Source organism: Camelus ferus, chromosome 1 (genome assembly GCF_009834535.1).
Source record: "Camelus ferus isolate YT-003-E chromosome 1, BCGSAC_Cfer_1.0, whole genome shotgun sequence".
NCBI lineage: Eukaryota > Metazoa > Chordata > Mammalia > Artiodactyla > Camelidae > Camelus > Camelus ferus.
In genome coordinates, this window is record NC_045696.1 from 46,871,832 (window position 1) to 46,883,741 (window position 11,910).

Genomic DNA, 11,910 nt, shown 5'->3' on the forward strand with positions numbered 1-11,910 from the left:
TGCTTAGAGGGGTGGTTCTCCAAGTGTGGTGCCTGGATTGGCAGCCCGCACAGCACCTGGGAACTTGTTGAAATGTAAACTCTTGGGCTTTATCCCAAAAACTCTGGAGTAGGGCCTAACAACTTGTGTTTTAGGGAGTCTTCCAGGAGATTGTGGTGCAAACTAGAGTTTGATAGCCACCAGCTTATAGCCACCTCAAAAGTCAGGTGGCCTGCCTAGGATGTCGTCTATCTTGGAAAAAATACGTCAGCTTGTTTGTCCCCTTTAATATGGTGGGAAAGACCCGCCTATGGTACAGCGGAGACTCCCTGGGAACCCCGGTAATCTCCTGGCCCTCTGGGCATTTTGTATTAGCTGTAGGACACAAGCGCTAGTTGGGCTGTGGCTGCAGCCTGGACATAAAATCATTCAGCTCCAAGAGAAGCCTCTCACCTGGAAGCAGCATTTCTCTGACATCTCATGGTGAAGGAGCACATATCCTACCTTTGTTTTGAGAGAAACCAATGTGTGCTTCCTAGTGGCTTGAGGATCTCTTTAGTTTTTTTTTTTTTAATTGAAGTATAGTCGGTTTACAATGTTCTGTTAATTTCTAGTGTGCAGGACAGTGATTCATTTATACATATGTATATTCCTTTTCCTATTCTTTTTCATTATAGGCCATTGCAAAGTATTGAATATAGTTCCCTGTGCTGTACAGTAGGACCTTGTTGCTTATCTATTTTATATGTAGTAGTTAGTATCTATAAATCCGGACTGCCAGTTTATCCCTCCCCACCCTCTTCCCCCCGACCCCTGGTAACCATAAGTTTGTTTTCTATGTCTGTGTGTCTGTCCCTGTTTTGTAAATAAGTTCATTTGTGTCCTTTTTTTTTTTTTTTTTTTTTTTAGATTCCATATAGAAGTGATCTCATGTGGTATTTTTCCTTCTCTTTCTGGCTCACTTCACTAAGCATGATGAGGATCTCTTTAGTCCTATATTTAGTGGGTTTAGAAGTTAAGAAACTGGTTCCATCGTAGTTTACAAACAGCCTTTCTTGTGTGTCCATCAAGGCACTTAGGACCTGAAATCTGTGCTAATCTCTTATGAGTTTCCACTTACAAAAGATGCCATTTTGATAAAATGTAGAAATCTTCCATATGGTTTCATAATTGTGCCTCTTTGCCTAGAGACTGTAGTAAATGAAAACGGGGGAGTCCCTGGAGGGACGACAGATTAGTACCCATTTCACCGGATGACAAATTCAGAGACACCTACATGGCAGCGTGTAAAGTAGGGGAGAAACGAGTCATACTCTATCGTGATTCCAAAGAAAATGATTTATTAATTTCAATAGCCACAAAGGCTAGACCACCTGGAGCTGGTTCAGGTAAACAAGGGTAAAAGCTCATCTTAACCTGCTCTGTCCCTGGGAGGTAAGTGGCTGTCTTGTCCCAGGGCTATGAACAAGCCCTCCTACTTCTGTAGGTGTAAGAAGATGGACAAGCCAGTCATATTTCCTAATGGATATATTCCTCTTCTTCAGTTATTCAGATGATTCTCTTAATTTTGTCTGGCGGAAAGTCCACCAGTTTCCTTGCACAGCACAAAATCTTGTGAACCAAGAATTTTATTTTTGCCCTTTTTTGTTGAAGAGGTTGCATTTCTCTACCTCTTCCCCTTCTTTACTCAGGACCCTCACTGTGTTTTGGAGCATGGTAAGTATGGCCCCAAAGGGCCAGTAGAACATGCGTGTGCTTTGTGCTCCAATAGTCACCCCCCTTTCCTTGTCTCCGCTCTTTGTGGGGCTGAGTCTATGCCTATCCATCTTCCTTTTCCTCCCCAAGAAGTAGCTTTGTGCCAGTGGGACTGTAAGCTAGATGAAAAGCTATCAAGGCACTAAGGGAAGGAATCGATAGTAATATATGTAAGCGTGTACATAGATCACAAGTGACAGGCTCATTTCCATGCAAGTTAAGATATTCTCAGTGCCTCTAATTGATACCATGTGTATGTGTATCTGTTCGAGCACTCACTCTAGTGGGGATGTACATGGCTGGATTCACCCTGAAGAAGCAAAGTGGACAGCTTGCCCATGGGCTGTGAATTGATTTTTCCTCCAGGGCCCTCTTCATGGCAACCCTAGCTGGCTCAGGCCTCAGCCTGCTGGGAATTCCCACATCACTGGCCTCTTTGGATTCAAGCACTGAAAGTTGTTTAAATGCAAATTATTTTCTAGGTGGTAGAGACATTATTATTCATTAATATTTGGGCTTTAATGAGTCTATCAGCTTAGAAGAGAATGAGCCAGAGTCTTGGTAGAAGCCAGAGAGATTTGTTTTAATCACGATAGACGGAAAAGAAAGAGTGAAATCCGAAATAGTATAGAAACTATAGCTGTAGACTCAAGGGATAGCATAAGGACACTAGTTACATGGATGAGATAAGATGGAGAAAGGAAAGTGGGAAAATGGGAAGTAAGGTAGCTCCCCGAGTCCACAGGTCATTTCTGGCAGGAGCCCCTACAGGCTCTTCCCTTGGCAGGAGTGTTTGTAGAAACCCTTGTTGAGACACTGACACATTTCACATTTGCTATAGCGTCACTGTTTCCAGGGATTTATTTCGTTATTCAAAAACACTGCACACCTAGTACATGCCTAGGCACCGTGTGGGTATATCAGGAAAGCAGACCAGACGGAACCCTGCCCTGAAGGAGCTTGTGTTTTAGCGGGGAGGTGGAGAGAGATGACAGACACTATTCGTAAGGGAAGTGTGGTGCGTTAAGTGGGGATAGAGCTGTGGAGAAGAGGAAAGCACTGAGAGGGGCTGGGAAGGAGGGCCGTTTTAAATAAGGGGGTCAGAGAAGGCTCACCAGAAGGTGACGTTTGAGTAAAAAGTAAAGAGGAAGTAAGCCCCGCCAGTGTCAACAAGGAGATCATTTCCAGCAGAGGGGACAGTAAAACGCAAGGTCCAGCTTCAGGAGCCTGCCTGGCTCATTTGAGGAAGAGCAGGGGGTTGGAGGAAGTAGGGGTTCTGGGGAGAGTGGACAGCGTGGGCAGATGAGAGTGAGCACATGGGGAGAACAGCAGGGGAAAGGGCAGACAATCATGGGTGGAGGGTTCAGTTCACACAGGGCCTTATAAGACTTGACTGGGGTTGGCCAGAGATGGTAAATGTCATTAGTAGGTCATGAGGCTTCTGTTGCAACTTTTTGATGATCCTGTTGGAGCACAAGATAAACTAATGAATGTGGCTGTGTTTCAATAAAACTTTAATTACAAAAACAGGTGGCAGGCCAGATTTGGCCCATGCTGATCCTTGGGTCATTGGAATAATCCATAGGAGAGATGAAGGTGGCCTGGACCAGGGTTGTAGCAGTGAAGTTGACAAGAAGGGGTCAGATATGAGCTACATTTTGAAGGTGGAGCCCACAGGACTTGCTGTCAGACCAGATTGGGGTGCAGGGGTGGTGTGAGAGATCCAAGGAAACCAAGGAGAGAAACCAAAGATGACTCCAAGGCTTGAAAAACTGGAGAAATAGAGTCACCACTGCTGAATTAAATAAATGGAGAAAACCTAGCAGGGAGGTTTGGGGTAGGATTGAGAGGAGGGATATCAGGAGGTGGTTTGGGAAATGAAAATGTAAGATGTTATTAGGATAAAGGAATGGGATTGGATATTCCCTGACTCTCCTTCTAGTTCTAATATCCTGTGATTCCACAACCGTGAGAGAGCGAACATCTACCCAAGTGGCTTCTGCTGTGATCGTATCCTTCAGGGAGACCTTCCACACTGCATTACTCCATCTTCCCCAAATGCAATTGGCGATTATGCTAGCTAGAGATCAGTTGCTGGAAGGGAGAAACACTGCAAAGGAGGCAATTGCCAGCTGAAGCTAGCAGGGGGACTTGGAAGAATGGCATATATGGAGGATGTGCTGGGGGAGGCTTTGGGGGCTGGAGGCAAATTCCTGTGTATCTTAGTTTCCTGGAGGTTATCGGTAGTGGAGTGTCATCAGCGACCAGGCTAAGAATGTTCAGTTTGTTTTCCGAGAAAAAGCAAGGCATCTTCTTCAACCTCACCTCCACTCCACTCTCAGCACAGCCACACTTCAGACACACTCACCCTCTGCCTAGATACCCCGGAGCCGGGTGCTGACACTGACGACCCCTGGGGACCCACGGACACAGACTCGGTCTTTGTCATTAGCTTCTCCTGGCAACTTCCCTTCCTCTTCTCTCTCATCTCTCCTCCCTGGGAACTATGTTTTTCATCTGCCCAAATTCTTCCCACCCAAGAAGTGGCTCAGTGCCAGCGAGGTTGTTTGCTGTGTGGAGAGCTGGCAAACCACTTTGGGAGTGAGCTGATAGTAATATATTTAAAATATGAGCATTTATCAGAGCAGCAGATGGAGGCAGCAGAGTGGAGCTCCCAGAACGGAGGGCAGGGAGTGTTTCATTCGAGTGGAAAGCGCGCACCAACTAGACTCAGCTGGCACTGGCTCCCGAAACCCATGAAGGGAAGGAGGAAAACAAAAAAGGCCACCTTTGTGCTAGGTTCCGGAGGTCACAGCATTCCCTGACCGAGAGTCCTCAGTGCCTCAAAGACTGCATTCACTCCACGATGGGAAGGAAAACCCTTCGTGGTTGCTTTCTGTAACATATTTTACTTCCCTAAAGCTTAGTAATTTTAATAAAAATTCCGAAGCTCAGAACAAATGGAAATATAGATTGTTTCATTTATATATGCGTGCATTCATTCATTCAACAAACGTGTATTACGTGCCTAGACACACCAGGAACTGTGGCATACTCTGGGACAGAGAATCAGGCAGATGTAAATGTTGTCATTCTTAACTATTACAACTGTCAGAAGCAAATCCTTTTAAATTTTTTAATCACCATCCTCACAACCCACCCCTAAAAGTACAAATATATTCAAGACCTTTGAACTAAAGGAGTATATTTTTTCAGTGGTACATTTCCTCAAGGCCCAAGTGCTATACTCAATATATTAGCGGGGAAAACCCTCATGATATTCATTTCGAATACTCTGAGAAGAGCATTGTTTTTTGTCATGTCAGGATAAAGTAGATAGATCAGAAAACATTCCTTTGTTATGGATGACAATATCTCTAATCTACATACTCTGAGTTATTCTTTGTATTTTGTTTTTTGTCTTTTAAACCATTTATTCATCAACCTTTGTCGAGCATTTATTCCATTTGAGATTGTGTGAGCTCCTGGGCAGGGACGAAGGTGATTAAGAGCATTTCTGCCCTTCACACCTCCTCCTGCACTGCAAGAGGCTGGACCAGAACTACATTCAAGGGAGCCAAGGGTCATGGACGGAAAGAGCCAGGGGGCACCAGGGATTGAGAGGGGACTGTGATGAGGGTGATGGAGGCTTAAAGGCAGCGCTAGAGTGGATCAGGCCAGCCAATAGCTCTCAGAAGGTATTGTCCCTTCAGGAGTTTGAAAACCTTAGGGGGCATTATAGGTGGTCATTGATGGGAGGACAGCTCTGGCATTTAGTGGATGAAGGCCAGAGATGCTAGAGGTCTTGCTCTGCGTGGTTTGGTTCTAAATAACAAAGACCCATTCTGCATCCAACATGATGGTTGAGTGTCCTACCAGACATTCATCTAGGTGAAAATCTGGTTATAATTATCTGAGCCCCAAACCCTAACTCATGTCACATATAAACAGAAAGTAAACTTTGCACAGTTTTAATAAAAACTGCATTTCCAGGAATACAACTCCCTTATGGATCAAAGAAAGATTACGTTTTGCTCTTTTGGGAATTTTGCCAGGAGTCACACACCATCCTAAACAGTCGCATTACTTTCTCATTGCTCCTGGTATTTGTGTCACCAATACAATATACCTGAATCAGTCTTCATTTGTATCTGTCAATCCCCAGTAGTTCCATGCAAACATTTCATTACTTTGTTATATCTTTGAGTGTAGTTGTACCCAAGCATTTACACACAGAAACAAATTATATTCTATACCACTTGCATTTTTTTCATATACAGTTAAAGTATTATATTGGATTTTTAAAAATTATGAGTGTAGATGTGTTATCCACGACGTTTATTGCAAGATAGTACAGAGCAGTTTAATTTTTTAATACATAAGAAGAGGACATTAGGTCTCTAGAGTGAAAACCAATGAGATGGACAAAGTAGGTGGAGAGAGCATTCTAGGCAGGACTCTAAAATTTTAATGTGAATAAGAACTACCTGGGCATTTTGTTAAAATGTGGATTCGGATTCAGTAATAATCTCCTGGGTGATGCTGATGCTGCTGGTTCATGCACCGCACTTTGAGCAGCAAAGTTCTAGACAAAGGAAATTGCAGGTGCGAAGATATGACATCTCAGAAGAGTCTTTCTGGGAAACAACCCGTGACTTGGTATAACCAGATGACAAAGTGCAAAAAGGGTTGTGTGGTGGGAGGCAGGGTCGGAGCAGGGAGGAGCTTGTCCACCCTGTTTTGACTACACTTTGTAGACAACAGAGCGCCCTGAAAGAATTTTAAGCAGGGGTGTGTAATGTTAGATCTCTGCCCCCATGTGAGGTGGCTCTGCTGGATGTAGAAAGTCCAGTGAGAAGGCTTTTACAGCCAAGCCCAGTGAGAACATAGAAATCATCAGGACGTGAAGTGAGGAAGCCACAGCAGAAGTGGAAGGAAGAACATGGGCTTGGTGTTTTGGAGTTAGATTCACTGGGATTTGGTGTATTGAGTGTGGGTGGTGAAGGCGAGGAAGGCTCAAGAATGACTTACAAATTCCTAGCAAGACCTCTAGGTGTACAATGATGCCATGATTGCCCAGCTTTGGAAGCAGGACATGCAAACTTGAGGACAATGTTCAGGGAAACTGAGTTTCAGAGAAGTGAATTCTAGGTGCCTACCCTATCAAAAACTAGGAAGCTGTCCAGTTGGACTTTGATGTGAGAACTTTTATTGAGTGTATTGTGGAGAAAAGGGAACCCTTGTACACTGTTGGTGGGAATGTAAATTTCTGCCACCACTGTCTGCAAAATATCTGGAAATTAGCTTGGAGATTCCTCAAAAAAAATTAAATATTACATAATCCAGCAATTCCACAGCTGGGTATCATCTCAAAGGAGTTAGGGTCAGGATCTCAAAGAGATATCTGCACTCCCACATTCATGTCCCATTGTGAATCCCATTGTGAATTGCAGTGTTATTCACAACAGCCAAGGCATGGGTACGACCTCATCAACAGATGGATAAAGAAAACGTGGTATATACAAACAATGGAATGTTTTTCAGTCTAGAAAAAGGGAATTCTGCCATGTGTGACAATATGGATGAACCAGGAGGACAGTATGCTAAGTGAAATAAGCCAGACACAGAAAGACAAATAATGCATGATACCACTTATATGAGGAATCTAAATAGTCAGACTCATGGAAGCAGAGAGTAGAATGGTGGTTGCTGGAGCTGAGTGGGAGGCAAAAAAGGGAAAGTACCAGTCGAAGGGTGCAATGCTTCAGCTGTTCAAGATAAATAAGTCCTAGAGATCTACTGTACTGCTGAAGTGCTTATAGTTAACTATACTGTATTGTATACTTAAAAATTTGCTGAGATGGTAGCTGTTATATGTTCTTCTCACACACAAAAAAGTAAAATAATAAGTAAGATGGCAGAAGGAAACTTTCAGAGGTGATGAATCTATTTGTGGTATAGATTGTGGAGATGGTTTCATGGATAAATACTTATCTCCAATTCATAAAGTGGAATACCCAAATTATGTACAGTTTTTTGTATGTCAATCATACCTCAATAAACTTTTATTTTTTAAGGGTGTGGTATCTCACCCTAATAGGCATCACTCATACAGATGTGTTCATTTGCTGTACTCTAGTGGATTTCCGAGGGAGTGGAGGAGGAGGAACATGGACAGTTCCTACAGGCTCCAAGGTTGTCCAGGCCGAGTGTTAAGGTCAGAAGAAAGGGGGGCAGTACTAACATATTGATTTTATTATGAGCAGCAGATGAAGTATTACAACCATCCAGTAGGGTCAGAGAGTAGAAGACACAGGTGGAATGAATTTACTGCTTCCCAGGGTCAATCTGTGTCTTTGTATATGTCTCTGTCTCTCTCTCAACAACCCCTCCCCCAAAGTTCTGTCTTTGCACCACCCCCAGTTTACAGACATTGGCATGGCAGTGGGTTTCAGGTGGTCCTGTGAGGTAATGGGCCAGGCGTCGCCTTTCCTGGGTTTAATTATGTCGAACTCCACCAACACTATGAGCACTGAATCTTCTTTGAGTGCTAGGGGCCAGTCCTTGCCCATAATCTTGAATTGTTTGATCTCATTCGATTTTCACAGTAACTCTAGGAAGACATTTTATAAATGAGGAAAGTGAAGCTTAGAGAGGTCAGGTAATTTGCCTAACGTCTCCCAGAGAGGAAATGACAAATCTAGCTTTGACCCCATTTCTTTTCTTCCTCCACTAAGATTCATTTCCTCTAACCTCTCCCAGTCACACTGAAACAAGAGCTGTCCCTCTATCACCCCATGCAGCTTCCCAGCTCTGCACATACTGAGTACTTCCACTGGGAATCCCCTCTGATACTCAGCTGTCGGAATCCTAGCTAGTATTCTATCAAAACCCTACCCAGGGGCCACCACATCTGCAAAGACTCTCCCAAGCCTCCTGCCAAGCGTTCCCCTCCTGCACAGATCATGCTGCTCTGTAGTGATGTGTTTACAAGCCCCTCCCTCTCTCCAGGCGTGGGCTCTGGAGGCTATGGCCAATGCTAGCGCTCTAACTTCACTGTGCCTGGTAGATATCACTGTCCAGTAAAGGCTTTTGAACTGAACTGATGTGTGTACGGTCATTAGTGGGTTCTCAGTAAATGTCACTGGACATAATCGTGCCTGGGAAGAACAAACCATTTCTAAAGAAAGTAGACAGTAGCAACAGGTAAAAAAATAAAGAAAATAAATAAATGGCTTGGAAACAGAATCATAATCTTTGAACACATTGTTTATGTACAAAACTTTTTATAAAAAGTGGGTTTTACAATGAATGTCTTCCTCTCCTGTAATCACTCACCATTAATATTAGGCTTAATTATTTAAGTTTAGTTTATAGGCAGTCAATATTTAATTAAAACATCTAATTCTTATTAGGGTTTCAATAAATAATGATATTTAATATCTACCAATGATATTTCGGCATATAAAAACACTTAATTTTAACATAATTAGTTTTTAAATAAAATGTAACAGAAAAATTACTCTACCTGCAACTGTACCAAATTTTAGGTTTAAATTTATTTTCATTGTATTGCTCATGTCCACAGCTTTTTCTCTTTTTTTCCCTGTTATAGTTCTTCAGTAAGGTTTATGTAAAGAAGATGGAATTTCTTCAGGCCTACAATAAAGTGGAGGAAATTAACACTGACTTAGGAAAAACAAAATATAGTTACATTTGATATACAGGAAGATATAAAAGTGTCCACAAATAAGCATATTTGGGTTTGAACAATAAATTCCAATTTTCTGTACCTTAGGTTAATTTATTATAAATTAACAAGTATTTAAAACGTCTACAGTACTGTCTGTCCTGGCTTTTGTGATTCAGAAGAGGTTCTGGGGTTTCGAGATACACACACACATTAATATCTCCCTAAAAGCATGTGATAGAATCTGCAGGGAACAGTCACTCAGATAAGTTTATTGGAAGATCATGCTTCTCAAACTATGGTAGCCATACCTCCAAGGATTACATGACTTACTGGCCAGGAGTTATGGGAAGGAAATGAAAAAAAAAAAGAAAAACAGCATATCTCCCTAAATTGCTAATTTAAATTAATGGATTAAACATTATTTTTGTATAAAAACCAGTACAGATCTCTTAAGGAGGAGAATGAAAATTTCTCCTGAAATTTTAAAGATAAAAATAACAAGTGACTGCAAAGGAGTGTTGCACTTGTGGTACGCTGCTTGGGCTCTGTCCCAGACGGCTAGTCGTACGCAGGTTTTTCTTTCCTTGGGTGAAGTGGAAAAGTCAGAGAAGTGCTGTACAGGATTCACGTAGAAGTCAGGACAATAGGAAGAGCTGCACGCCAGTTAGCACTGGAGATTGGAATGCTCTCAAAGAGCAGCGTTAGCTGGGGAAAAAAAACCCAGGATGACTCTAGCAAATGAGTTAGCTTGACAGCACCTCAGTAGTTAAGTGCTTCATCCTCTGCCCTGAAGATAACTCTGGCCAGGGTCTGTATGTCTGCTTCAGAGGTCCTTACCCCACCAGCCAGCATGCTGTCCACTTCTTCACGTAGCTTTTGGCTTTTGTCTTCCTTACAGCTTCCACCATCCAGTAATTGCAGTGTGTCCAGCGGTCCTTCATTGCCTCTGCAGCCCACTTTCTTTCTGGGTATCTTTCCTTCTGCTCCATCTTCCAAATGTCCCAACCAATTTGTGTGCTCCATGTTAAACTCTCCAAAAGAAGGAACATAGTTCCTTCAATTAATCACAATTATCCCTATTCTGACAGTTTTTGTGCCAAGCTGCCTCATATGGCCCCGGCCGGCCTATGTGCTGTTTGCCCTCGAGTTCAGTTCCCAGTTCTGGGGAGGCTGGCTGTTGTGTCAGAGGAGGAACGCAGCCTAAGGATTAAAATCACATCAGTCTGAGGATTCACCAGGGTCAGTTGCCTCTGTGGGAGACTGTGGAAGTGTGTCATGGGCATTCTGACTCTTGCCTTCTCTAGAACAGCCCCTCTAAAGATGTCAGAAGTGGATTCGTTTGAAAGGATGAACAATTGATATATCAAGATGTGAAGGCTTTTCATTGACACCAAAATTCTGAGGATGCTTATATAGAGATTTAAAGAATGCTAACTTTGTTTGAAGGGACCACCTAGATAATATAGGTATGCTTTTTTACTTATTTTTCTTTCTCTTAAAGCTTTTTTTTTTTTTTTTGTATTTCACTTACAGAGGATTAGTTAAACATACTCCTTAGTTCCCAGCCTACCATCACTACTGGTCCATTCAACGCCTCCCTTGGCTAATTTATTGATTAATTGGAATCCTCTCCACAATGTCTCTAACAGACACTTTAACCCACATCTGGAGCTCACTATCTCTAAAAGGAACAGCTTATATATAGAGCCCTCTAATTCTTAGATAATCCTTTCTTACAGTATATCCAAAATAACTTTCCTATAACTTTGCCTCAATGTTCCTGGGTCTTTCTTGTGGAACCACACAGAAAAAATCGATTCCTTCCTCAACTCGATAACCTTTCAACCCTGCAGCAGTCAGCTATCATAACATGTGAATCTTCACTTTTCTATATGAAATATATTCTGTTCCTTAACTAGTTCTTCATATGATGTGGGTTTAAGACATTTTACTACCTAATCACTTTCCCTTGGACAAACTCTAGCTTTTTAAACAATAACTTTTGAAACAATAACTTTTAAAAAAAATAGATATTTAAATATTTTGAAATTGATGTGCTCTGCCAATGCAAAATCTGATGGGTACAACCTTGCCCCCCTCTTCCTTAATTTCAGTTTCTATTAATGCATCCTAAAATTTGTATTCGTTTTTTTTGAAATAATACCACATTTTTGACTCTCATTGAACTTTAAATCTTTTTCAAGTGAACTCCTGTCAGTCCAGAGCTTTCCTACCTCGTATTTAAGTAGTTGATCCTTTGAACTTAGATGCAGAACTTAACATTTAACCCTATTAAGTTGTATATCATTAATTTCATTCCATCCTTCTCCTTTGTCAAGGTCTTTTGCAAGTTCGATTCTTCAATACGGCTTATCAGCTTTTCCTCTAACTTTCAGTCATCTATAAATTAAATAGACAAAATTTGCATTTTATCTATTCATCTGATTTACTGATTAATATGCTTAAGATTTCAGAAAAAGGGA